Source organism: Eubalaena glacialis, chromosome X, assembly GCF_028564815.1.
Source record: "Eubalaena glacialis isolate mEubGla1 chromosome X, mEubGla1.1.hap2.+ XY, whole genome shotgun sequence".
NCBI lineage: Eukaryota > Metazoa > Chordata > Mammalia > Artiodactyla > Balaenidae > Eubalaena > Eubalaena glacialis.
The window spans coordinates 112,668,301-112,695,088 of NC_083736.1; the positions used below are offsets into that span (position 1 = coordinate 112,668,301).

Genomic DNA, 26,788 nt, shown 5'->3' on the forward strand with positions numbered 1-26,788 from the left:
AAGCAAAATGAACAACACAACCCTTTATTAAAAAACAGCTACAGGTCATGTAATTACCACAGCCTATATCCTCTAGCTGTATTTAGCATGTAAACACCAGTATTTTAAAGGTTCAAAATCAAACAGAGAAAACTTCCCCTTTTTACCCCTAATGAGTCAGAACAGCCACAGCATCCCTCTTTTTTATAGCTTTCAAAGATGGTTCTGAAGAAAGGGTATCAAGAATCCCTCCACCTACACAATCCACTGGGGCATGGTCTATCAGTTGGCCAAGGAGTATGGTAACTATAGGTCAAATAACTTTGATCTCCTTCGATATGAAGGAGAAATACTGTGAGAAAACATGGCATTGGGATCAGAAGTTCTTCAGACCACAGTCTCTGTGGAATGGAAGCTTCCGTGATAAATGCCTAGAAATCAAAATCAAAAAGCACACCAACAAAAGTGTAAACAGTTGAATGCCTCATCCAGAAATGTTTCGTGAAGCTGGGAGATTCATCTTCTTTTTTCTAGACTATGTGCACTCATTTCACTTAAGGAATAGTATCATGATCCAACCTCCAGTGCTAGGACAAGAGCAGTGACAGAAGAAGATTACAACCCAGGCTCCAGAGAAATCCTCTAACCTCAGAACAATAAGGGAAAATAAACTCCTGTAGGGTCTTGCTGCTTCCAATTCTCTCCTCTCTCATCTAGAGCGAAAACTTAGATTTGCAAAACATGATCACCTGCCACTTAGAAGCTCACGAGGCCTAAAATCCTTGTCTGGACATCAGAAGTCATGATGGCAACCAGATTTCCAGGGTGAAAACCTGATAGTTATGATTGGACACCTTTCAGTTTAAGACTAGAAGTCTGGATATGGTGTCCTAGCTGTGGCAAGACTGTATCTGTAAGTCTGTAAAGTTTCAAAAAGTTTAAGTAAACTAACGGACTTGCAGGGGTTTTGTCAGTGTTTCTTTTATTTAAGTAATTCAATGGGTTGGGGATCATAAATCCTAAGAGGAAATGGAAAGAAGCCAGTGGTTCACAGCAGTATGTCATATGGCTGAAGAATGGTGAATGTCCTATAAAAATTATTAGGATGGGCATTTTTGTTTATCTTTCCACATAGTGAATTTCACATATGTATCTGTCTCTGTTTTCTTTTTTTCCCTGGCTAAAGACAATTCTCTGTGTGTGTTTAAGTGAGAATAGCCTTTACTCCCTCCTCAGAGAAGAATTCATCCATGTACAATAATCTATTTGTAACTGTAATTTGTCTGTATCTGGCTTTGGGGGAGCATTTTCAGAGATTAATTGATCATAGGAATCTGTCATTTGTGCACACTATATAGATATCTAATCCAAACAGACAGACCTATTGTCAAAGTTGGAGAAATAGACTTGAAACAGGTGTTGCATAGCTTTAGAAAGCAGAGAGTTTTGACCTCTAAAGAATTTACCTAGCTTGCATAAAAATAACATGCGTGAGTTTGTATATGTGGAAGTGGGCCATGTCCATCTACTTTTGGCTTATCCAGGTTCTTCATAACCTCCAATTATCTGAGAAATCAGAAGAATTATTGAGTGCATTCATTTTCCTTTTTTCTCCCTTTTAAGAAGTGAGGAAATCCTATAGACGTACATAAATAAGCCAATTCAAAATGTTAAATAAAAACAACAACAAGTTTTTGTGCTGATGTTTAACCTCTGGCTCAACTCACATATTGACTGGATAAGTGCTACAGAAAACAACACATAACAAAATACAGGGGGAAAAAACCTTCAACTATAAACTCCAACTTGGGCAAATTCTAGCATGTCCAAGAGTGTGACATGATTCTTCCACTATATGAATGTGAAGTATTTTCTAAGGAAATAATTTAGAACACTTCCTCCTACTTCCAGAGAGAATTAATAAATTTGATTATAAAGTCTTAAAATTAAAAGACACTCTGTTCTATTTAGCTTATTGAGATAAACAAGTGCTTATATAAACCTAAAAGAAAAGAACTCAAGAATTCCCACAGAAGGAAGAAACTGGACTTTTGATGCTTTAAATGTACTGACTCTTTAAGAAAACCCCTTCACACACAGAAACTTCCAGCTCAGAAATTGACAAGCTCAGGTAGTCAAATGGTTGGATTCTAGGTTCCAAAGAAAGAAAGAGAGAAATGAAAATAGATATCAAGCTAGCACCAGTAATCATACAAAAAGAAATTCTGTGAAGTAGTTTTAATATTTTAAAATAAATATAAAAGAATTAATATACACTTCTAAGTTCACCTAATATTCCTAATCAAGGTGAATCCTCCCAAAAATCAGAGTGATTTGATAAGTTTGGTTTAAAAAAAGCTAAATCTCAACTATACTTCAATTAGAAAAATTTTTTAACTTATTTGATATTCAGAACCCCCCACAAAAAAAGCTAAATGCCTTCTCCCTGATTTTATTACAGTGAGGAATATAATGCAAGTGGAATATTGCATTATATAAGTGCAACAATTTTTAAAGAAGTTAAAATGAAGAGATCCAGAAAAAGTGAAAATACTTGGTCACCATAAAAGTTTATTTTTAACTCACTATTATCAATATATAAATGTATTTATTCTTCATAACATTTAGATTATGGAAATGGATTAGAGAAAAATCCACGCAATAAAAAGTCTTATGCTTATAAGATTAATTTTAAAACTAATCTTTAAAGCTTAAGTATGGTCATCTGTCATTGTTTAGTGTATGTGTCTGCATCTAGATGTGTACATAGGGACTTCCCTGGCGGTCCAGTGGTTGAGACTCCACGCTTCCACCACAGGGGGCAAGGGTTCGATCCCTGGTCTGGGAACTAAGATCCTACATGCCATGCAGTGTGGCAAAAAACGTGTGTGTGTGTGTGTGTGTGTGTGTTATATATATTGTAATGTAAAATAAAAAAATTTAAAATATATAGATGTGTACATATTGAAATCTATTAAAACTATTTGTCTGATTTTAAAAATAGAGGCTAGGTATATTAGAGGACTGGTAACTCAGAAAGAAAAGTGGTCTTTGAGTATATGCTTTGTTCTCAACCATGAGAGTATAAAAATGTTATTTACTTTCTGCATGTACTACCCAGATGGCAAAAGTTTGTTTGTTTTTCTCACCCTGCACAAATACAATCACTCAAAAGGGTCTGTTAACTTTCTTCTTTTCATGCTGATTTTGCATACTTCAAAACTGTAAACGATTGTAATTAAACAGAACAATAAGGGCTTCCACAGTTATAAAGTGGCCAAAACTGTTATTAATCTTCTTCACATTACTTTAGTTATTATAAAGTATTTTTTCCTGATTAATAAAACACACAAGGCTGTGGCCATTTCCTTTTGGGGGCATCTGTGTTATTAACTGGAAACTCTTGTTGATGTTGCCCTTCTCTGAGATGGGCCACAAATACGAAGATTCGAAGTAATAAAATCATCAAGGTGTTCTTTTATACCCAAATTATTGTCGGCACTTCCTAAATGACCACTAGGTAGCACCAAAGGCTTTCTCCTCCACTTTGTAACCTATTGCAAAGCACTCACAAAAAAGAGGACGCCAGAAATAATGGTGTATTTGATATCCTTTAAATTTTTCAGCCTCTATTTATTCAAATGTTTTTTCTGCCTTTTTTTCTCCTCCCCTTCTGGGATATCAATTACACATTCGTTGGCCTGCTTGATATTCTCCCACATGTCTCTCTTCATATTTCTGGTCGTTTTTCTCTCTGTTTTTCAAACTGATTCTTGAAATTGAGTCCACTAATTCATTCTTCTGCCATCTCCTATCTGCTGTTGAACCCATCGAGTAAATTTATTTCAGTTGTATTTTCCAGCTCTACAATTTCTATTTGTTTTTTGTTGTTGTTGTTGTTGTTGTTATAGCATCCACATCTCTGTTGCAATGTTCTCATTCATTGATACCACATTTTCCTTTAATTCTTTGAAAATTTTCCTTTAATTCTTTGAACATACATACAATAGATGTTTTTAAGTCTTTGTCTGCTAAATCTGATATTTGGGCTCACTCAGAGTCAGTTTCTATTGACTGCTTTTCCCCTATCCCAGGGTCTCACTTTTTTTCTTTTTAACATCTTTTTTGGAGTATAATTGCTTTACAATGTTCTGTTAGTTTCTGCTGTATAACAAAGTGAATCAGCTATATGTATACATTTATCCCCATACCAGCTCCCTCTTGAACCTCCCTCCCACCCTCCCTATCCCACCCCTCTAGGTGGTCACAAAGCACCAAGCTGATCTCCCTGTGCTATGCAGCCACTTCCCAACTAGCTATCTATTTTACATTTGGAAGTGTATATATGTCAATGCTACTCTCTCACTTCATCCCAGCTTCCCCTCCCCCCGCCTGGTGTCCTCAAGTCCATTCTCTACATCTGAGTCTTTATTCCTGTCCTGCCCCTAGGTTCTTCAGAACCATTTTTTTTAGATTCCATATATATGTGCAAGAGTACTGTATTTGTTTCTCTCTTCCTGACTTACTTTACTCTGTATGACAGGCTCTAGGTCCATCCAGCTCACTACAAATAAACCAATTTCGTTTCTTTTTACGGCTGAGTAATATTCCATTGTATATATGTGCCACAACTTCTTTATCCGTTCATCTGATGATGGACACTTAGGTTGCTTCCATGTCCTGGCTATTGTAAACAGAGCTGCAATGAACATTTTGGTACGTGACTCTTTTTGAATTATGGTTTTCTCGGGGTATATGCCCAGTAGTGGGATTGCTGGGTCGTATGGTAGTTCTATTTGTAGTTTTTTAAGGAACCTCCATACTGTTCTCCATAGTGGCTGTATCAATTTACATTCCCACCAACAGTGCAAGAGTGTTCCCTTTTCTCCACACTCTCTCCAGCATTTATTGTTTGTAGATTTTTTGATGATGGCCATTCTGACCGGTGTGAGATGATATCACATTGTAGTTTTGATTTGCATTTCTCTAATGATTAATGATGTTGAGCATTCTTTCATGTGTTTGTTGGCAATCTGTATATCTTCTTTGGAGAAATGTCTATTTAGGTCTTCTGCGCATTTTTGGATTGGGTTGTTTGTTTTTTGATATTGAGCTGCATGAGCTGCTTGTAAATTTTGGAGATTAGTCCTTTGTCAGTTGTTTCATTTGCAAATATTTTCTCCCATTCTGAGGGTTGTCTTTTCATCTTGTTTATGGTTTCCTTTGCTGTGCAAAAGCTTTTAAGTTTCATTAGATCCCATTTGTATATTTTTGTTTTTATTTCCATTTCTCTAGGAGGTGGGTCAAAAAGGATCTTGCTGTGATTTATGTCATAGAGTGTTCTGCCTATGGTTTCCTCTAAGAGTTTTAAACTGTCTGGCATTACATTTAGGTCTTTAATCCATTTTGACTTTATTTTTCTGTATGGTGTTAGGAAGTGTTCTAATTTCATTCTCTTACATGTAGCTGTCCAGTTTTCCCAGCACCACTTATTGAAGAGGCTATCTTTTCTCTATTCTATATTCTTGCCTCCTTTGTCAAAGATAAGATGACCATATGTGCATGGGTGTATCTCTGGGCTTTCTATCCTGTTCCACTGATACATATTTCAGTTTTTGTGCCAGTACCATACTGTCTTTTTTTTTTTTAACATCTTTATTGGAGTATAATTGCTTTACAATGGTGTGTTAGTTTCTGCTTTATAACGAAGTGAATCAGTTATACATATACATATGTTCCCATATCTCTTCCCTCTTGCATCTCCCTCCCTCCCGCCCTCCCTATCCCACACCTCTAGGTGGTCACAAAGCACAGAGCTGATCTCCCTGTGCTATGCAGTTGTTTCCCACTAGCTATCTATTTTACATTTGGTGGTGTATATATGTCCATGCCACTCTCTCTCTTTGTCACATCTTACCCTTCCCCCTCCCCATATCCTCAAGTCCATTCTCTAGTAGGTCTGTGTCTTTATTCCCGTCTTGCCACTAGGTTCTTCATGACCTTTTTTTTTCCCCTTAGATTCCATATATATGTGTTAGCATACTGTATTTGTTTTTCTTTCTGACTTACTTCACTCTGTATGACAGACTCTAACTCCATCCACCTCACTACAAATAACTCCATTTCGTTTCTTTTTATGGCTGAGTAATATTCCATTGTATATATGTGCGCCATCTTCTTTATCCATTCATCTGATGATGGACACTTAGGTTGCTTCCATGTCCTGGCTATTGTAAATAGAGCTGCAATGAACATTTTGGTACATGTCTCTTTTTGAATTATGGTTTTCTCAGGGTATATGCCCAGTAGTGGGATTGCTGGGTCATATGGTAGTTCTATTTTTAGTTTTTTAAGGAACCTCCATACTGTTCTCCATAGTGGCTGTATCAATTTACATTCCCACCAACAGTGCAAGAGTGTTCCCTTTTCCCCACACCCTCTCCAGCATTTATTGTTTCTAGATTTTTTGATGATGGCCAATCTGACCGGTGTGAGATGATATCTCATTGGAGTTTTGATTTGCATTTCTCTAATGATTAATGATGTTGAGCATTCTTTCATGTGTTTGTTGGCAATCTGTATATCTTCTTTGGAGAAATGTCTATTTAGGTCTTCTGCCCATTTTTGGATTGGGTTGTTTGTTTTTTTGTTATTGAGCTGCATGAGCTGCTTGTAAATCTTGGAGATTAATCCTTTGTCCGTTGCTTCATTTGCAAATATTTTCTCCCATTCTGAGGGTTGTCTTTTGGTCTTGTTTATGGTTTCCTTTGCTGTGCAAAAGCTTTTAAGTTTCATTAGGTGCCATTTGTTTATTTTTGTTTTTATTTCCATTTCTCTAGGAGCTGGGTCAAAAAGGATCTTGCTGTGACCCATACTGTCTTGATTACTGTAGCCCTGTAGTATAGTCTGAAGTCAGGGAACCTGATTCCTCCAGCACCATTTTTCTTTCACGAGATTGCTCTGGTTATTCGGGGTCTTTTGTGTTTCCATACAAGTTGTAAAATTTATTGTTCTAGTTCTATGAAAAATGCCATTGGTAGTTTGATATGGATTGAAATGATTCTGTAGATTGCTTTGGATAATACAGTCATTTTCACAATGTTGATTCTTCCAAACCAAGAACATGGTAAATCTCTCCATCTGTTCATATCATCTTTGATTTCTTTCATCAGTGTCTTATAATTTTCTGCATATAGGTCTTTTGTCTCCTTAGGTAGGTTTATTCCTAGGTATTTTATTCTTTTTGTTGCAGTGGTAAATGGGAGTGTTTCATTAATTTCTCTTTCAGATTTTTCGTCATTAGTGTATAGGAAAGCAAGAGATTTCTGTGCATTACTTTTGTATCCTGCTACTTTTCCAAATTCATTGATTAGCTCTAGCAGTTTTCTGGTAGCATCTTTAGGATTCTCTATGTATAGTATCATGTCATCTGCAAACAGTGACAGCTTTACTTCTTCTTTTCCAATTTGGATTCCTTTTATTTCTTTTTCTTCTCTGATTGCTGTGGCTAAAACTTCCAAAACTATGTTGAATAACAGTGGTGAGAGTGGACAACCTTGTCTTGTTCCTGATCTTAGAGGAAATGGTTTCAGGTTTTCACCATTGAGAATGATGTTGGCTGTGGGTTTCTCATATATGGCCTTTACTATGTTGAGGTAGGTTCCTTCCATGCCCACCTGCTGGAGAGTTTTTATCATAAATGGGTGTTGAACTTTGTCGAAAGCTTTTTCTGCATCTATTGAGATGATCATATGGTTTTTCTCCTTCAATTTGTTAATATGGTGTATCACGTTGATTGATTTGCTTATATTGTAGAATCCTTGCATTCCTGGAATAAACTCCACTTGATCATGGTGTATGATCCTTTTAATGTGCTGCTGGATTCTGTTTGCTTGTATTTTGTTGAGGAATTTTGCATCTGTGTTCATCAGTGATATTGGCCTGTAGTTTTCTTTCTTTGTGACATCTTTGTCTGGTTTTGGTAACAGGGTGATGGTGGCCTCATAGAATGAGTTGGGGAGTGTTCCTCCCTCTGCAATATTTTGGAAGAGTTCGAGAAGGATAGGTGTTAGCTCTTCTCTAAATGTTTGATAGAATTCGCCTGTGAAGCCATCTGGTCCTAGGCTTTTGTTTGTTGGAAGATTTTTAATCACAGTCTCAATTTCAGTGCTTGTGATTGGTCTGTTTATATTTTCTATTTCTTCCTGGTTCAGTCTTGGCAGGTTGTGCATTTCTACGAATTTTTCCATTTCTTCCAGGTTGTCCATTTTATTGGCATAGAGTTGCTTGTAGTAATCTCTCATGATCGTTTGTATTTCTGCAGTGTCAGTTGTTACTTCTCCTTTTTCATTTCTAATTCTATTGATTTGTGTCTTCTCCCTTTTTTCTTGATGAGTCTGGCTAATGGTTTATCAATTTTGTTTATCTTCTCAAAGAACCAGCTTTTAGTTTTATTGATCTTTGCTATTGTTTCCTTCATTTCTTTTTCATTTATTTCTGATCTGATCTTTATGATTTCTTTCCTTCTGCTAACTTTGGGTGTTTTTTTCTTCTTCTTTGTCTAATTGCTTTAGGTGTAAGTTTAGGTTGTTTATTTGAGATGTTTCTTGTCTCTTGAAGTAGGATTGTATTGCTATAAACTTCCCTTTAGAACTGCTTTTGCTGCATTCCATAGGTTTTGGGTAGTCGTGTTTTCATTGTCATTTGTTTCTAGGTATTTTTTGATTTCCTCTTTGATTTCTTCAGTGATCTCTTGGTTACTTAGTAGCGTATTGTTTAGTCTTCATGTGTCTGTATTTTTTACAGTTTTTTCCCTGTAATTGATATCTAGTCTCATAGCATTGTGGTCGGAAAAGATATTTGACACGATTTCAATTTTTTTAAATTTACCAGGGCTTGATTAGTGACCCAAGATATGATCTATCCTGGAGAATGTTCCATGAGCACTTGAGAAGAAAATGTATTCTGTTGTTTTTCAATGGAATGTCCTATAAATATCAATTAAGTCTATCTAGTCTAATGTGTCCTTTAAAGTTTGTGTTTCCTTATTTATTTTCATATTGGATGACCTTTCCATTGGTGAAAGTAGGGTGTTAAAGTTCCCTACTATTACTGTATTACTGTCCATTTCCCCTTTTATGGATGTTAGCATTTGCCTTATGTATAGAGGTGCTCCTATGTTGGGTGCATAAATATTTACAGTTGTTATATCTTCTTGGATTGATCCCTTTTTCATTATGTAGTGTCCATCTTTGTCTCTTGTTAATAGCCTTTATTTTAAAGTCTATTTTGTCTGATATTAGTTTTGCTACTCCAGCTTTCTTTTGATTTCCATTTGCATGGAATAGTTTTTTCCATCCCCTCACTTTCAGTCTATATGTGTCCCTAGGTCTGAAGTGGGTCTCTTGTAGACAGCATATATATGGGTCATGTTTTTGTATCCATTCAGCCAGTCTGTGTCTTTTGGTTAGAGCATTTAATCCATTTACATTTAAGGTAGTTATCGATATGTATATTCCTATTACCATTTTCTTAATTGTTTTAGGTTTGTTTTTGTAGGTCTTTTCCTTCTCTTGTGTTTCCTGCCTAGAGAAGTTCCTTTAGCATTTGTTGTAAAGCTGGTTTGGTGGTGCTGAACTCTCTTAACTTTTGCTTGTCTGTAAAGGTTTTAATTTCTCCATCGAATCTGAATAAGATCCTTGCTGCGTAAAGTAATCCTGGTTGTAGGTTTTTCCCTTTCCTCACTTTAAATATGTCCTGCCACTCCCTTCCGGTTTGCAGAGTTCCTGCTGAAAGATCAGCTGTAAACCTTATGGGGATTCCCTTGTATGTTATTTGTTGCTTTTCCCTTGCTGCTTTTAATATTTTTTCTTTGTATTTAATTTTAGATAGTTTGATTAATATGTGTCTTGGCATGCTTCTCCTTGGATTTATCCTGTATGGGACTCTCTGTGCTTCCTGGACTCAATTGACTATTTCCTTTCCCATTTTAGGGTAGTTTTCAACTATAACCTCTTCAAATATTTTCTCAGTCCCTTTCTTTTTCTCTTCTTCTTCTGGGACCCCTATAATTCAAATCTTGGGGCATTTAATGTTGTCCCAGAGGTGTCTGAGACTGTCCTCAATTCTTTGCATTCTTTTTTCGTTATTCTGCTCCCTGGCAGTTATTTCCACCTTTTTATATTCCAGCTCACTTATCCATTCAGTGGTGGGCTGCACAGGCCCCCGGGGGGGGGGGGGTTGTGGATTGTGACCTGTGCTTGCACGCAGGATTCTTGGTGGCAGCAGCGGCAGCGTTAGCGTTTCACACCCATCCTGGGGTCTGAGCTGATAGCCGCGGCTTGCACCCATCTCTGGAGCTCATTTAGACAGTGCTCTGCCTTCTGTGGGCAGACAGGGAAGGAATCCCTTCTCCTCGCGCACCCCAAAACAATGGTCTCTTGCCTCTTCGGCAGGTCCAGACTTTTTCCCAGACTCCCTCCCGGCTAGCTGTGGAGCACTCTGGGTCTCACTTTTCTGTTTCTTTCAATGGTTACTATTTTGGGTTGAAAATTAGACATTCTAGAAAATATGTTGCAGTGATTCTGAATTCTGATATGTTCTTATGATTACTGAGTTTTTATTCTAGTAGACAGTTAACTTACTTGAACTGAAACTGCAAACTTTGTGTACCTTGTGATATGCAGCAACTGATATATCTGCTTTGTTCTTATGGCTATCCACTTAGATTTTTAGCCTGGCCTCCTGTGCAGTCTCCCATGTGCCTATGTAATTAGGACAGAGATGAAGTTCAGCCTTTCTGTGGTTTCCTTGCCTCTAAGGTTTCACACCTAAATACCAGCTGTCCTGCTGGCCTTGAGCTCTGTCTATTGGCACTTCAAGTCCTTAGGCTTCAGCTTTCTGCTGCTCCATCGAAGCACAGATGGGACTACATTCAGTTAAAAAAAAAAGAAGCACTGCTAACTATATACCCGAAACAACTGAAAACAGGTGCTCAAATAAGTACATATGCATGCATGTTCATAGCAGTACTGTTCACAATAGGGAAGAGGTTGAAATAGCCCAAATGTCCATCAATGGATGAATGGATAAACAAATTATATACACAGGCAATTGAATATTATTTGGCCACAAAAAAGAATGAAATACTGGTATCTGCTACAACACAGATGACTGTAAGTGAAACATTATGCTAAGTGAAAGAAGCCAGACAAGAAGGCCACATATTATAGGAATCCATTTATATGAAATAATTGGAATACATAAATCCATAGAAGTGGAATACATAAATCCATAGAAGTAGAATACAGATTGGTGGTTGCCAGGGGCTGGGGGGGAGGGTGGTCTGAGGACAAACTGCTTAGTGGGTAAGAAGTTTTACTTTAGAGTGATGGCAAAGTTTTGGAATTAGATATAGGTGGTGGTTCACAACATTGTATATATATTAAATGCCACTTGCAAATGATTAATTTATGTTGTATGAATTTCACTTCAATTAATTATTTTTTAAATTATTTTTCAACATCACTAGCCATTAAAGAAATGTAAATTAAGACCACAAAGAGATATAAATACATACTTATTAAAACAGCTAAAATAAAAAATAGCAACAATACCAAATGCTGGCAAGGATATGAAACAACTGGACATCTCATACATTACTGGCGGGAATGTAGAATGGATGATCATAGTTTGCCAGTTTCTTATAAAACTAAACATCCAACTAGCATACAACACAGCAATCATATTCCTGGGCATTCATCCCAGAGAAGTGACATTTTATGTCTACACAATAAACCTGTACATGAATCTTCACAGCAGCTTCATTTGTAATAGTCCAAAACTGCAAACAACTGAAATGCCCCTCAGTAGGTGAATGGTTAAATAAACTACGGCACACCCATTCTATGGAATACTAATCAGAAATAAAAAGGCATGAAATATTGAAAACACATGGATCTCAGGGGCCTTATGCTAAGTGAAAAAAAAAGCCAATTTCATAGGGTCAAAAAATTCACATGCTGTATGATTCCATTTATATAACATTCTAAATGTGACAAAATTGCAGTGATGGAAAACAGATTAGTGGTTATCAGGGGTTAGGCATGGGGAGGAGAGGAAGGGTGAATATGACTATAAAGGAGTAGCACAAGGAAGATCTTTGTGGTAACAGGATTGTTATTCATCTTGATTGTGATGGTGGTTTCCGAAATCTACACACATGACAAAATGACATAGAACTACGCATACATTCTATCAATGTCAGTTTCCTGGTTTTGATATTGTACTACAGTTATGTAATGTAACCACTGGGGGAAACTGGGAGAAGGGTACATGGACCTCTCTGTACTATTTTTGATACTTGCTGTGAATCTATAATTGTTTCCAAATTAAAACGTAAAAAATAAATAAATAAATAAAATATACCTCAATAAAGTTGATTTTAAAAATAAAAATAAAAATAAATTTTAAAAGTTAAACCAAACCATGGGAATTTCCTGGTGATCCAGTGGTTAGGACTCAGCGCTCTCACTGCTGGGGCCCAGGTTCAATCCCTGGTCAGGGAAATAAGATCTCGCAAGCTGCAAAAAAAGTTAAACCAAACCACCTACCAAAAAAAAAAAAAAAAAAAAAGCAAATAAAGCAAATGCTCAGATCTTTCTCTATGTAGCTCCCTATTTCAAGTATAGATTTCTCTCTGATCTTTACCTGTTTTGTGTTGGGTCTCATGAGTCCTCTCTTGCACATGCATACTTAAGCTGACAAAAGGATTTGGGCAGAACTTATATCCACAATTTGAGTCTTACTCCTTCTATAATTCTCTTGCTGCTAGTATTTCCCTCTTTAAACTTCCAGTTGATTTTCCAGCCCTGAAAGGTACCTTGAGCCAATAAGGCTGTGCTCCTCTCCTGTTTCTTTAAGCCATAGTCATGGGGGTTAGGAAATGGCTTCAGACCAGAAAGTCACAAACTAACTCTTACCCCTTGCAGTTGCAGTTTTTCCTTCTGTCTGATTTTGTGCACTTTCCAATGTCTATAACAAGTTTTTTAAATCAATTTTTATAATTGTTACCTGCAATAAGATTCATTTGACCACTTCACTCCTCCACAATTACCAGAAGCCTCTGTTTTATATTTTTAAATTATATCAATATTATTATAAGAGCTTCCTTGTCATGAAACCCACATATGAGAAAAGTTTCCAAATAAAAAGAAGCTCCAAATCTACCACAATTTTCTTCTGTCAAATGTTCTTAATATGAATATCTTAGCCACTGTATTCCTCAGGATAGATAGAAGCATAATCAAGCTCATATGTACTGTCAAAAAAACTGACCTTTTGGGAGGTACCAGCTTTACTAAAATATAATTCACATACCACATAATTCACAATGCAAAGTAGTAACCACTATACGATCACGGCCACATACCACATAATTCACACGTGTAAATTGTACTGTTCAATATTTTTAGTATATACACAGAGTTTTGCAATCATTATAATAATCAATTTTAGGACTTTTTCATCACCCTCAAGAAGAAGCCCCTATACCCTTTAGCTATGACCCTTTTACCCCCTAGTCCCCACAGACCTAGGCAACCACAAATCTACTGCCTATTCTGGACATTTTGTATCAGTTGAATCATATAATATATGTTCTTTCAAGACTAGATTCTTTCACTGAGCATAATGTTTTCAAAGTTCATCCATATTGTAGCTTCATTCCTTTTTACGGCCAAATAATATTCCATAGTATGGATATACCATATTTTGTTCATTCATTCATAATTTTTTAATTGGGTTGTGTGTCTTTTTTTATTATTGAACTGTAAGATTTCTTTATATAGTCCAGATACAAGTCCCTTATCAGATATATGATTCACAAATATTTTCTTCCATTCTTTTTTTTTTTTAATTTATTTATTTTATTTGTTTTTGGCTGTGTTGGGTCTTCATTGCTGCGCATGGGCTTTCTCTAGTTGCGGCGAGCGGGGCCTACTCTTCATTGCAGTACGCGGGCTTCTCATTGCAGTGGCTTCTCTTGTTGTGGAGCACAGGCTCTAGGTGCACGGGCTCAGTAGTTGTGGCCCACGGGCTTAGTTGCCCTGCGGCATGTGGGATCTTCCCAGACCAGGGGTTGAACCTGTGTTCCCTGCATTGGCAGACGGATTCTTAACCACTGTGCCACCAGGGAAGTCCCTTTCTTCCATTCTTGTGGGTGTCTTTTCGCTTTTTTGATAGTATCCTTTGAAGCATAAAAGCTTTTACTTTTTATCAAGTACAACTTATCTATTTTTTTCCTTTTTTGCTAATGCATGTGGTGTGATATCTAAGAAACCAGTGACAAATCCAAGATCACGAAGATTTACTCCTATGTTTTCTTCTATGAGTTTTATAGTTTTAGCTGTTACGTTTAGGTCTTTGATCCATTTCAAATTAATTCTTGTATGTCGGGTGCGGCAGGGGTCCGACTTCATTCTTTTGCATGTTGATATTCAGTTGCCCCACACCATTTGCTGAAGAGACTATTTTTCCCTCATTGAGTTGTTTTGGTATTCTTGTTGAAAATCAACGGACTGTAAATGTGAGGGTTTATCTCTGGATTCTCAGTTCCATTCCATTTATCTATCTGTTTATCCTTATGCCAGTGCCTTACTGTCTTGATTATTTTTGCATTGTCGACAGTTTTGAAATCAGAAAGTGTGAGGCCTCCAACTTTGTTCTTCTTTTTCAACATTATTTTAGCTATTCTGGATCCCTTGAACTTCCATATGAGTTTTAGGACTACCTTGTCAATTTCTACAAAGAAGCCAGCTGGAATTCTGATACAGATTGGATTGAACCTATAGATCAGTTGGGGAAGTACTGCCATCTTAATGACAGTTAAGTCCTCCAGTCCATGGATATAAGATGTCTTTCTATTTATTTACACTTGGTTTAATTTCTTTCAATAATGTTTTGTAGTCTTAAGAATATAAAGTTTGCATCCCTTTTGTTAAATTTATTCCTACATATTTTAATCTTTTTATGCTATTATAAATGAAACTGTTTTCCTAATTTCATTTTCAGTTGCTCATTGCTGTTGTATAGAAATACAATTGATTTTTGCATATTAATTCTGTATTCTCCAACTTTGCCACACTTGTTTATTAGTTCTAATAGCTTTTAGTGGATTCCTTAGGATTTTCTATATACTAAACCATGTCATCTGCAAATGAGATAGTTTTACTCCTTCCTTTATAATTTAAATGCCTTTAATTTCATTATCTTGTCCATTTGCCCTGGCTAGAACTCCAGTAAAATGTTGAATAGAAGTAGTGAGAGTAAACATTCTCGTCTTTTTCCTCACCTCAGGGGGGAAATCTCAGTGGCATACAACCTTTATTTTTTGCTCATGTTACATGTAAGCTATGGGCTATTGGAGGGTCATTGCAACTGTGCTCAGTTCTTCTTAGTTTTACTTTGTAGACATAGATGTCTTCTCATTCTAGGACCCAACCTGAGGCCTTACCTGGACTATACTATTCTCTTGGCAGAGGGCAAAAACAAGAGGCTGAGCCAAACCACATAATCACCTTAAACCTCTACTTGGATGTGACATGTGTCATATCCATTCACACTCTATTGCCAAAGCATGTCAGTGGAACTCAAAGTCAAACCTATACTCCTCCCACAAGAGGCATGGCAAGTCACCTGGCAAAGGGTAAGGATACACAGTCCTCTTACAGGAAAGGTGGGGAGTAAATAACTGCGAACAGTAATATCATCTACCCTACTGAGTCTATATTTAATTTTCATCATCTCTAAGAATTACGAAAATGATTAACTAAGCAATAAGTTCAATTAATATCTTGACACAAAAACACAATGAGGCCAGCTATTTTTTGTGACCAAGACCATTCTTTAGAAATTGTCCAAGGTCACAGAGAATACTATATAGGAAAAGTTATCTAAAACTTCAAAATAAGGAAAAATGATGATTGCATGACCTGTTAAATATCATGGCAGCACATTTTCTAATAAGCCTTTTAGTCACCTGACTCTCTCAAGGTTTGTAACTTAAACTATCTACAACTGATTAGAGTCCAGAGAATTTTAGTCTTATAAAGTTAGAGGTTAACTTGCAGAAAACTTCTAAGAAGTGATTCACTTTTTGGAGGCTGCTTGGTTCAGTGAAAAAACTCAAATTTTTCAGTTTATTGCACTATAAAACATTAGCCAATTTTGAATCTAACTTATTTTATTTTGGCATTGTTTTCCCAACTGACTAGATGAATCCCTATTTTTCAAATGTTCTTTGAACAAGTATTCTTGTATATCAGCTGATTCTTTCATTACTTGGCTGGAACAAAACATTGACATGTGCTACCAAACTACTTTGTCTGAGACTTGTGCTTTTATAGATATCACCTAGGCCAAGCAATTTCCCCTGAACCTCTCTCCTTCCAACCTCTCATCTATCTTCTGTGCTCCCACAGCACCCTGTACTTTTCCTATCAAAGCACTATTCACATTGCATAGGAATTGCCTATTGATTTATCTTCCTCCCTTCCCAGACTGTGAGCACCTTGGCATAGATCTTGCCTTGCTCAGATCCCCAGGGCCAAGTACAGTGTCTCCCACATCCCATATAATCAATCAACATTTGTAGAATGAATGATTGGTCTGTGATTGTAGCAAGTTGGTGACAAATAATTAAAATGAATGAATGAAGCAAGAAAAATTGGTCTTCATAATTCCAAAAGACACATGCACCCCAGTGTTCATTGCAGCACTATTTACAATAGCCAGGTCATGGAAGCAACCTAAATCCCCGACAGACGAATGGATAAAGAAGATGTGGTACATATATACAATGGAATATTACTCAGCCATAAAAAGGAACAAAACTGGGTCATTTGTAGAGACGTGGATGGACCTAGAGACTGTCATACAGAATGAAGTTAAGTCAGAAAAAGAAAAACAAATATCATATATTAACTCATATATGTGGAACCTAGAAAAATGGTACAGATGAACGGGTTTGCAGGGTAGAAATAGAGACACAGATGTAGAGAACAAACGTATGGACACCAAGGGGGGAAAGCGGCGGTGGGGGGGTGTGTGTGTGTGATGAATTGCGAGATGATTAGGATTGACACGTATACACTGATGTGTATAAAATAGATAACTAATAAGAACCTGCTGTATAAAAAATAAATAAATAAAATAAAATTCAAATCAAAAAACAAAAAGAAAAATTGGTCTTTAGAATTCAGGGGAAGATATCACAGTAGACATAATAGCTATGGGAGAAAATTAAAGAGAGAAAATATAGCTGGTCCTCACTTTCAGAAAGGCCAATATATGAAATTCAAATTTAGGATACAAGAGTACACATTCATTTTCCTAAAGCTTCTTTGTTTCATGAAATAATTCACTACAGTTCCCTGAAACAACAGGATCTCCTTCTGTGTTTAAGTACCTCTTATTAATTATCTGACTGAGTTAGCTTTAGAATCTGTTGACAAATGCAGATCAGAAGTGAAAATGTGAGTCAATGAGAAAATTATTTGATTTATGCATGTGTTTGCTCTAGAGCACTTTACAGGAACATATTTATTGTGTAAAGTGAACCAGGAGTACCCAGGATAATGAAAAAGTTTAGTTTACAGGCCAATAGCTCTCTACCTCTAAAGGCTTTTGGATAAAAAAAAAAAGAGGGGGTGAATGAATGTGTTTTTATGCTTCATTTTAGCACCTTTAATGTTTGCCATCTTACTTTACTATCTCCCTGGTGAAGCCCTCCCTCCCCTTCTAAAACAAAGTATCCTCCCATTCTTCCTCAAAAGAGGACATATTGTTAATAATGCTAACATTTAACTAAGCTACACTAATCAGAATTTTAATGGAAATTTGTTTATCACTTTAATTTTTTAATATTTATTTATTTTGGCTGCGCCAGTTCTTAGTTGTGGCATGCGGGATCTTTTAGCTGTGGCATGTGGGCTTCTTAGTTGTGGCAGGCGGGCTTCTTAGTTGTGACATGTGGAATCTTAGTTGTGGCATGCATGCGGGATCTAGTTCCCTGACCAGGGATCGAGCCTGGGCCCCCTGCATTGGGAGCACGGAGTCTTACCCACTGGACCACCAGGAAAGTCCCTATCACTTTAAGTTTAGCATGTGTCTCTGTTAAGCCATTTAGTATGTTCTCCAAATGCGGTAGGTAAGTGAAAGTTTTGTTAACTGAACTGTGGTTTTAAAATGTCCTAAGGAAGCTTTCTGACTAAATATAAAAGCAAATCACTTATTTCATACCTCAGCAACTTTAATGATTCACCAAGGCAGAGAATGCATGTTGGACATATATTTCTTACTTTGAGAAAGAGTTTACACTCTATTTGGACTGGTAGGCAGTCAGAATTTCCCTGGACATATCCCACAGGGAACAGTGAGATGTGACTCCTGAAAAATTCCTAATGACTTCATCTTTCAACATACTAGCTCTAAAATGACTGGGAGTATGACTGCATGAAAAGTCCCTCTGGCTTATATCTTCTATCACCCATAATGTTCTTTCTTCAAAGGTTAGCCTATTCTTGTTCCTAGGACACTAGACATCTACCTTTTATGTCTGCCAACAGAAATGAACAATTAAAGAGACCCTGGGAAAATGTGCCATGTAAATTGCCTCCATGAGTATTATTTCAATTATAAAGAGAAAAAGATGTGTTTGAAAAAATTTGCACTCCAATATTTTTTTTAAAGTTGCTCTCAACTAAACTAATATCCTTCCCAAAATAATGGCCACTTCCACCAAAATAAAAATAACCAGAAAGAGAATTTTCTTTAGCCAACTCATTGTCTGTCAAAAATAATTATATCAACCTTGAAAAGAAAAAACACTGCTATTTATTAAGAGGTATAGAAAAGGAGTGGCACCCACTGTTATATAGAGACCAATCTAGAAATTCATTTACTCAGGCTCCCTGGTGAAAAAAAGCATGGATGAATTAGCCTACCAGTCATCTCTAATTTATCAATGGGTTGCGCTCCAAAATTTATCTGTAAGTCAACAGTTTGAAACTCAGAACATATTTTCTCATAAGAACAAAGGGTAGTTAGGGTCTCAGACCAGCTCACGAAAGCCTACAGATTGTAAATCTACCTCAACCATGGAACTGCTGGTATCAGTCTGCAGGCTGGATCCTGATAACAATAGGCCACAGTACAGGAGGGAAGAATAAAAGGATCTCCTTTTCCCTTCCTGTTGCAGAGCAATTTAAAGAAAACTTTCCCAAAAGGTCAAGCTTAGGTATAATACCATCTGTTCCCCTAATAATCCTGCCCAATGTCTTTAACCTCTCTTAAACCCCTCAAGGCTAACACAACCCCTAGTTTCATGCTTGTTGAGGTAGAGGACAGCAGATGGTAGGGACTCAGCTATGATTTCTTGTATGTGAGATATGGACACCAACTCTAGATAAATTGGGATACAGAGAAAGGACTCTGTTCATGGATGTTGGGTCCATAGGTGGGACTAGCCATAAGGGGCAAGATGGCTAGTCAACTATTGCAAGAATCAAAAAGTTAAATATCAGTTGTGACATAATCCTACAATGAAACTGGAGGACACAAGCAAATACAAAACCCAGAAGCTTAACTTCACAAATCAGCCCAACGTAAAACCACCAAGTGGGCCAGGTCCTTTTTGGCAACTTTCCCACCTCTCCTTTCACCTTCAAGTAGCCATCTGAGTTGCCTACTGTGGCACTCTCCCAAGATCAGGCCATGTCCCTTTCTCTGACTTTTGCCTAGGTAAAATCTCTCAGTGCTTTCCTAGGGAATATGGGAGCATGATGCACTACCATCAGAAATCATTTGTGCTTCAGTGCTAGTGAGAGAATTGATTGCCTCCTCCCACAATGCCTTAGCTTAATGAATATGCACAACTCCAGAAGTGCTTGTAAAGTGCTTAATTGTGAGAATTTCATACACCACAGCTATCCAGTAGGGTGGATATTTTGGAACCAGGGCCTTTCAGTGTCCACTTAAACTATACCTATAGACAACTACCTACCTCACCCATATATGTACATACCAGGCCTAGAACCAAAAACCTCTGGAGAGTTGATATCCCCAGGAAATCTCCATCCTCTGATTTTAAAAACAACCATTTATTGAGCTCTATATAAATATGGGCCAAGCACCACTGTATAAATTATCTCACTTAATCCTTAGGACTACCTTATGAAATGGTTGTCATTATTAGCCTCACTTTACCAATAAGGAAAAAGAGGCACAATCCATCTAAAAAAAAGGCAGGGAAAAAGTAAAAAAGGAAGAGACAACGGGACAAATAGAAGACAAATAGCAAGATGCCAGATTTAAATTTAGCCATTCAATAATGACATTAAATGTATTGTCTAGACACCCCAATTAAAAGGCAGTGATTGTAAAATCGGATTTAAAAACAAGAAAATCCATTTTAAATATAAAGGAAAAGGATGGAAAAAATATACCATGCAAATGCAATCAAAAGAAAGCTTGAGAAGCTATATTAATATTAAAGTAGATTTTAGAATGAGGAATAGTATCAGGGGTAAAGAAGAATACTTCATTTTGATAAAGGGGTCAATTCACCAAGAATATATAATCCTAAATGAGCATGCACCTAATCACAAAGGTTCAAAATACCTGAAGCAAAAACTGACAAACTAAAAGAAGAAATAATTATCACAATTAAATTTGTAAATTTCAAAACACCTCTCTCAGTAATCGACAGACCAAGCAGACAGAAAATCAGCAAGGATACAGAAGATTTGGAACGCCACCAACCAACCTGACCTAATTGGCATTTATAGAACACTGCGTCCGACTAAAACAGAATACACATTCTTTTCAAGTGCATGTGGAATATTCACCACGGTAGGCCAGCTGCTGTGTCATAAAACAAGTCTCAGTAAATTTAAGAGGATTTAAATAATTCAACGTAAGTTCTTTGACCACAGCACAACTAAACGATATATCAATAACAGAAGGATATCTGGAAATACTGCAAATATTTGGAAATTAAGCAACAAACTTCTAAATACCACATGGGTCAAAGAATAAATCACAAGGGAAGTTGGAAAATATTTTGAGCTGAATGAAAATGAAAATACCACACAGCAAATTTGTGAGATGCAGCTAGAGCAGGGGTTAGAGAGAAATTTATAGCATTGAATTATTAAATGTTTATACGACCCCCCACTCACCAACATCAGAATATTATGCAAGGAAAAGTAAAGAACAGAGGACAAAACCCAGCTCTGAATGCAACTCCAATCATAGAAAAGTGAACCACTGCAGATAAGAGTCAAAGGAGAAGGTTTAAGTGGTATCAAAAGTAGGTTTGAACTCCAAACTGCTTACCTTGGTAGTAGATGCTTGCTGACGATTCACATCTAGGCTAATAAGAGGTTAGATCCAGCAAGGTCAGCGAAGGTAGGCTGGAGAAGGCAGGGGAGTCAGAGTGAACAAGAGCAGCATGTGCTAGCAGAGTTGAACTCTTGATTTTAAAATATTTCTTGCTAAGGATGGGTTTTCCCTGAGGCCTAATACACTTATCTCCCCCAGAAATAGCCTCTGGATGGGTTCTGTCCCTAATTGGAAGATTAAAGATGCTGGGATTGTAAGCTCGTTAAACTCTGTTAATTCCCAGATATCATCCCCATATTATAATCACCTGAGGGACTGTTTTTAAAAACTACTCCAGGCCTGCATCCCCAAGAGAATCTGATTCAGTATATTTGGAGTGGGGGGTGGAGCCTAATGTTTTTGATTAATTCTGATTCTGATGATTCCCAGTTTGCATACTGGTATAAATATTACCACTAATAACAATTGCTAACAGTTACTGAGTACCTGCCATGTACTAGGTCCTCTTTACGTGCTTTACATGTATTGTGAGATTTAATTCATGAACAAAAGGGCATTGTGAAGACCAGGTGAGGAAGTGTAAGTGGAGCTCACCCCACTCAGAGGAAACAGACAAGGAAAATCATCTTGACCTCGAGGCAGTAACTTTTCAATGATCTGTAAATATACAAAAAATATGATTAACACGGATTAAGGTGATAGAAGGATTGGTGACATCAGGCTTAGTCACGAAAAAAGACTGAAAAAGTCTTGAGGCAACATGGAATAGTATACAGAGGTATGATCCAATCCTGGGCTAGTATGATAACAGGTTGGCTTCAAGGATTCTGCGCTCTACCAAAATTGGTCTGAATTCTCAATCTGTTCAACATTCTCTCTCCTCCAGTGCCAAATTAGGATTAAACCAGATCCAAAAAGACCTACACCCTCTAGATCTGAGTAGAAATAGGTTGGCTTCCTGAACATCTAAATCCTTCATGAAGTCTTCCCAGATCAACCTGTTGAGAACAAAACTTCCCAAATCACACATAGTCTGAGGTCATTCTTACTCTGAGTACTCACCATCATCTTAAAATGTAACTGGACCTCAGATGGCATGTGGTATGAATACCTTACTCATTTTACATCTCATTTCTTGCTTGTATATCTTGTAAGCATGATCTTTTGTCTGTATTATTGATGTCTTGGATCAATTGTCCTGGAAAGCACAAAAGGTGCCTGCATAATAGTACCTGGCAGTGGTATACCTAATTACAATTCATAAATGTTCTTTGATGATAATATATGTAACCCTAGAAGATACACACTGCATTGAAATAAGGATCCTGAAAGCCTTGAATATAGTACAATAATACCATTCTGGTTAAAATTTTGTGAGGACAGGGGAATAGCTCTTTATCAGTCTGATACTCAAGTCCAAGGACATCTGTCATCTGACAAAAACCAGACATTGTCTAAGTTAGAGTTTAAGTACCAGATCATTTTCTAGCTCCTATCCCTGAAAGGAAGGCTATTTCCCATTTGCAATGATGCATTTCTCAAGTTTATGTGCTCTGTGCTCAATCAAAATCTTCTCCTTTCCTTCTTCCTCCATTAAACACCTCCATTTAACACCGCATCAAAGGAATTAAGCTTTGTTAGCCTGACCCATGTAGAAATGGTCATTATAGCTTAAAACAGAACCTAAGAATCAGAAACAAAGAGCAATTCTTCTTACATTAATGTGTATCTTCTCAGGTTGCCACACACTTCCTTTAGTCACTATTTCCAATATCTCTCCTATTGTTATTCTCAATTATCACGTCAATTTGTGTTTATAACTACAACAAAATCTGTATTCAATTAGCATGAATTAGCATCTTTTAAAGAAGTCATCCTTTTATTCTCAACTTTACACCAAATAAAATCTCTTTGGCCCTGACAGGATATCTAGAAATGTTATTAAAAATTTCAATTAAAAAAATTAAACATTTAAACTTGCTTCTGATAAGTAATAAGATAGAATATATTATGTGATAAGATAGAATATTATAATATTATAATATTATAAGCTTCATTCTACCTAAGAGGCAACCTTTAGAGATCAGTATCCACAAAAATGTAAAAAAAAAAAAAAATCAAAGGCCAGGCACAGCTTTTAAACTAATGAGATCTTATGTTGCTGGGATCATGGAAACCAAACAATGATCACATGAGTTTTCTGATCTTTACAAACATGCTTATAAAAAGTAAGGCCATCATAAATCCCAGTTTAAGAACCTGGTCCCAAATATTCAAAAATGTTTTCCTGGACTAAACCAAAGCATCAGAGACCTGGGTGCCTGAGATACATATTTTGGTGTCATTGTAGAGATATCCTTAACTGGAATGAGCTGAGGTGTTGGCCATCAGCTAACATTCAGGGCCATTACAAGATATTGATACATCCCTTTGTTTTATTTACTGAAAAGACAGGGCCACTTCTTTATGAGAATGCAAAGGAGAAGTTTCTTTAGGCTTCACTGCCAGAAAATGTTATTCTCCATCACGACTGGCTTTTTATTTACGGACACTGTAATTCCTGTAACTGACCACATTACCTTCTCTGTGTGGCCTGACAGGTTTTCAGAGCCAATTCATGACTGAAGTGTACACAACATTTGGGGGGTATTGGCCTCACTTGGGGTATTAGTTTCACTCAGAAATCAAATTTTCTTGTTTACTTTTTTTTTTTCTTTAACATTTTGAAGAGTGTGGCCCATGTATATTTTTATATTTTTTAACATCATTATTGCAGTATAATTGCTTTACAACGGTGTGTTAGTTTCTGATTTATAACAAAGTGAATCAGCTCTACATATACATATATCCCCATATCTCCTCCCTCTTGCATCTCCCTCCCACCCTCCCTATGCCACCCCTCTGGTGGTCATAAAGCACCGAGCTGATATCCCTTTGCTATGTGGCTGCTTCCCACTAGCTATCTATTTTACATTTGGTAGTGTATATATGTCCATGCCACTCTCTCACTTCGTCCCAGCTTACCCTTCCCCCTCCCCGTGTCCTCAAGTCCATTCTCTACGTCTACATCTTTATTCCTGTCCTGCCCCTAGGTTTTTCAGACGATTTTTTTTTTTAGATTCCATATATATGTGTTACCATACGGTATTTGTTTTTCTCTTTCTGACTTACTTCACTGTGTATGACAGGCTCTAGGTCCATCCACCTCACTACAAATAACTCAATTTCATTTCTTTTTATGGCTGAGTAATATTCCATTGTATATATGTGCCACATCTTCTTTATCCATTCATCTGTCGATGGACACTTAGGTTGCTTCCATGTCCTTGCTATTGTAAATAGAGCTGCAATGAACATTGTGGTACATGACTCTTTTTGAATTATGGTTTTCTCAGGGTATATGCCCAGTAGTGGGATTGCTGGGTCGTATGGTAGTACTATTTTTAGTATTTTAAGGAAACTCCATACTGTTCTCCATAGTGGCTGTATCAATTTACATTCCCACCAACAGTGCAAGAGGGTTCCCTTTTCTCCACACCCTCTCCAGCATTTATTGTTTGTAGACTCTTTGATAATGGCCATTCTGACTGGTGTGAGGTGATACCTCATTGTAGTTTTGATTTGCATTTCTCTAATGATTAGTGATGTTGAGCATCCTTTCATGTGTTTCTTGGCAATCTGTCTATCTTCTTTGGAGAAATGTCTATTTAGGTCTTCTGCCCATTTTTGGATTGGGTTGTTTGTTTTTTTGATATTGAGCTGCATGAGCTGCTTGTAAATTTTGGAGATTAATCCTTTGTCAGTTGCTTCATTTGCAAATATGTTCTCCCATTCTGAGGGTTGTCTTTTCATCTTGTTTATGGTTTCCCTTGCTGTGCAAAGGCTTTGAAGTTTCATTAGGTCCCATTTGTTTATGTTTGTTTTTATTTCCATTTCTCTAGGAGGTGGGTCAAAAAGGATCTTGCTGTGATTTATGTCATAGAGTGTTCTGCCTATGTTTTCCTCTAAGAGTTTGATAGTGTCTGGCCTTACATTTAGGTCTTTAATCCATTTTGAGTTTATTTTTGTGTATGGTGTTACAAAGTGTTCTAATTTCATTCTTTTACATGTAGCTGTCCAGTTTTCCCAGCACCACTTATTGAAGAGGCTGTCTTTTCTCCATTGTTTATTCTTGCCTCCTTTATTAAAAATAAGGTGACCATATGTGAGTGGGTGTATCTCTGGGCTTTCTATCCTGTTCCATTGATCTACATCTCTGTTTTTGTGCCAGTACCATACTGTCTCGATTACTGTAGCTTTGTAGTATAGTCTGAAGTCAGGGAGCCTGATTCCTCCAGCTCCGTTTTTCTTTCTCAAGATTTCTTTGGCTATTCGGGGTCTTTTGTGTTTCCATACAAATTGTGAAATTTTTTGTTCTAGTTCTGTGAAAAATGACATTGGTAGTTTGATAGGGATTGCATTGAATCTGTAGATTGCTTTGGGTAGTAGAGTCATTTCACAATGTTGATTCTTCCAATCCAAGAACATGGTATATCTCTCCATCTGTTTGTATCATCTTTAATTTCTTTCATCAGTGTCTTATAGTTTTCTGCATACAGGTCTTTTGTCTCCTTAGGTAGGTTTATTCTAAGATATTTTATTCCTTATGTTGCAATGGCAAATGGGAGTGTTTCCTTAATTTCTCTTTCAGACTTTTCATCATTAGTGTATAGGAATGCAAGAGATTTCTGTGCATTAATTTTGTATCCTGCTACTTTACCAAATTCATTGATTAGCTCTAGTAGTTTTCTGGTAGAGTCTTTAGGATTCTCTATGTACAGTATCATGTCATCTGCAAACAGTGACAGCTTTACTTCTTCTTTTCTGATTTGGATTCATTTTATTTCTTTTCCTTCTCTGACTGCTATAGCTAAAACTTCCAAAACTATGTTGAATACTAGTGGTGAGAGTGGGCAACCTTGTCTTGTTCCTGATCTTAGTGGAAATGGTTTCAGTTTTTCACCATTGAGAACGATGTTGGCTGTGGGTTTGTCATATATGGCCTTTATTATGTTGAGGTAAAAGTTCCCTCTATGCCTACTTTCTGGAGGGTTTTTATCATAAATGGGTGTTGAATTTTGTCGAAAGCTTTTTCTGCATCTATTGAGATGATCATATGGTTTTTCTCCTTCAATTTGTTAATATGGTGTATCACATTGATTGATTTGCGTATATTGAAGAATCCTTGCATTCCTAGAATAAACCCCACTTGATCATGGTGTATGATCCTTTTAATGTGCTGTTGGATTCTGTTTGCTAGTATTTTGTTGAGGATTTTTGCATCTATGTTCATCAGTGATATTGGCCTGTAGTTTTCTTTCTTTGTGACACCTTTGTCTGGTTTTGGTATCAGGGTGATGGTGGCCTCATA

The 26,788-nt window shown here is 36.9% G+C and overlaps 1 pseudogene; it reads left to right on the plus strand.

Moving 5' to 3' along the window:
• The first annotated feature begins 317 nt into the window (after positions 1-317).
• The window catches only part of LOC133081891 (tyrosine-protein kinase Fer-like), a 34,870-nt pseudogene continuing 8,399 nt past the window's right edge, over positions 318-26,788 (plus strand).